Source organism: Parus major, chromosome 12, assembly GCF_001522545.3.
Source record: "Parus major isolate Abel chromosome 12, Parus_major1.1, whole genome shotgun sequence".
Taxonomy (NCBI): domain Eukaryota; kingdom Metazoa; phylum Chordata; class Aves; order Passeriformes; family Paridae; genus Parus; species Parus major.
In genome coordinates this window covers 19831717-19834434 of record NC_031781.1, presented here as the reverse complement: position 1 = coordinate 19834434, position 2718 = coordinate 19831717, and the positions used below count along the sequence as shown (strand labels likewise).

At 51.7% G+C, this 2718-nt stretch overlaps 1 protein-coding gene across 1 annotated transcript in view; it reads right to left on the bottom strand.

Annotated features, from left to right (window-relative positions):
• LMCD1 (LIM and cysteine rich domains 1) overlaps window positions 1-2718 on the bottom strand; it is an 11948-nt gene that overhangs the window by 2007 nt on the left and 7223 nt on the right. The gene's annotated exons all lie outside the window — the stretch shown is intronic.

Below are 2718 nucleotides of genomic sequence, written 5' to 3'. Positions count from 1 at the left end.
AGAGCTGGGCACAGAGCTGGGCACACAGTGGTATGGCAATAGAACATTGAATGGTTTGGGTTGGAAGGGGCCTTACAGATCACCCAGTTCTGACCCCTGCCATGGGCACAGACACCTTTCACCTGCCTGAGCTGCTCAGGAGGAGACACAAAGCCAAGATTTCTCAGTGTCAAAGTGAACTGACAGCCCCTGAGCTGCAGGAGGCCATCAGGGATGGGGCAGGGATAGAGAAGGGACAATTCCCAGCAGTGCCAGCCCTTGCCATGGCTCACACAGGGGTGCTGGGACACTGCACTGAGTTTCCTTCCCCTCCTCCCTCCTGTTCCACAGCAGAGGCCAGGGGACATCTGCACCCCCAGGTGGTTTTCTCTGCTTTCTCTGATCTTTCCAGCACCCCACGGGTTTCACCATCGCCTGGTCCCTCCCTCGGCCGGGATCTCAGTGGCTGAAATTATCTGAAATTATCTTAAGTGTGAAGTCAGCCCATGACATTGCCCCATGTCCACCAGGCTGGTGGGCACTGCCATTTTCCCAGGAGATCCAGGCTGGAGAGAAGAGGCAGTGCCAGGGACAGAATGTTTCCTGGCCGGGCTGCTCCGTGCAGCTGAAAGGGGAGACGAGTGCTGACACTGCTCCTTCCACCACTGCAGACACATTTGTGAGCACTGCCACAAGTTCCTGGTCTGGCTGAGGGAGCAGGGCTGGGGGCAGCTGGCACAGCCCACGGGGATGGGATGGACAGAGGGCACCCAGGCTTTTCCCTTGGCCCCCAGTGCCTCCCTGGGGCACCACATTTGGGGGCAGCCCCAGAGACAGCCCCTGCAGCCCCCAAAGCCACAGAGCCAGCAGCCCAGCCCTGCTTATCTTGCAGGATCTGAAGCAAGAACAAACACAGCAGTTTCCAACCCTGAGATCAAGTTTCTTGCCAACAAGAGCTGTTAAAAAAACAACTTATTTTGCTGTTTCTTTCTGTGGAAATTATTCACGGGAAAAACTATTCACGGGGCTTTTCCCAAGCATTGTGTAACCTCCATATCCTGCTATTTGCACACTACAAAGAAGAGATTCTTAAAATCTGGGGTGGGATTTCAGCTCGGTGCTCCTTTTACATCTCCATCGTGCAGGCAGAGGAGTAAAGACTTTATTAGCTGAACTACCAGAGGTGTTGGCCAAAAAAGTGTCTTGTTCTCTTTAGCTTTCCCATCCTGCTCATCCCCAGCTCCTGCTCTGCAGTGCCAGGGAAGGAGCTCCCAGACAGCACCAGCACTCTGAGCACTCCCTGCATTGCTGCCTCAAGCTTTTGGGAACAATGACTAATTTGGATCAATTGCCTCAGGATTTGATTTGATTCCAGAGCAGTGACTTGGAACAGCAGAGGAGCTCCCAGTTTTGGAGGGGCAGGGATTCTGTCTCTGGGGAGAACACTGGTCTCGTGGGACAGACTTGCAGAGGGATGTGGAGGAAGATGAGGTGATGAAGGTCTGTGCTCAGCAGGCCAGCAGCCCCACGCCTTCCCCATGCCCTGGGCTGGCCCAGTGGATCTGCCACTGCTGAGAAAGCTGCTCCATTTTTCAGCTGGTGCCTTGAGAGAAATGATGCTTCAGACTAAGGAGAATAACATCACAGTTATGTATTTATTTATCTGAAAGGACAAACTTGCTGTTTAAGTAAACCCTCATTGCTAGGATGACTTATTGATATGTTTAGAGGAAACCTTCCTTTTTTGGTGATTTTTTATCTTAAAATGCAGTGTTTTGTTGCAATAGTGCAAATCTTTACTGTGTCACTGGATTCAAAGTCAGAAGCACATTTACAGACCATGGCAGAGGGGAGACATTACCCAATAAGGACTGAAAATGAAAACTACTCTTTACATGTACAACCTCAGTGCAGGAATGGCAGGAAAGAATTTCCTCTTAAAAACACTTGGACACCATTTGCTTTTTCAGCTTTAAATCCTCTGCTGCAAGTCACCCTCATGAGGACCAGGACAAGGTATTTCCACTCACCATATTTTATGGCAAGCATCTGTTCAGCAGCCACTCCAGACACTGCTGGGGGAATATAAATCTAAAAGGCTGTTGAGGAATCTCAGCCATTTCTCTGTGGAAATGTATTTGGATGCCCAGGGACCCAGGGCAGCTGTTTACATTTCCCCAGAGCCATTACAGCCCTGGGAACTCCATCTCCATGTTCACAGCTCTGTGGTAACTGGACAGAGCCTCCAGCTCCTGCCATTTGTGGTCTTGCTGGGTAAGAAGCCCACCTGGAAATACTGACTTGCATCTCAGAAAGGGAAAGGTTGGAAAAGACCTCCAAGATCATCAAGTTTAGCTTTCAACTGAATACCAGCACACACACCACCCGTGACATCCAGGGACATGTCATCCCCAACCTTTCAGAGCTGCCAAGAAGCCAGAGCTCAAACCAGCTCCCACAGCGAGAATTCCCTGCCCCTGCTGCAGAGAAAGGGAGATGAAGCTGAGGAGAATGCCCCTCATCAGCCCTGCCAGATGGACCCTTGTGCTCAGCAGGGCTGGCTGGGGCAGAGGGTCCCTCCAGGCTCTCCCAAGCATTAGGATGTGACTGAGCACCTGCAGCAGCCACAGAGAATCCCCTGGGAGCAGGATGGGGACGAGGCACAGATCACCCTGCCTGGTGTGAGTTTTTGCCCCTTGAGTTGAGACTGAATCTATTTCCAGTGGCTCCCTGAGCCTG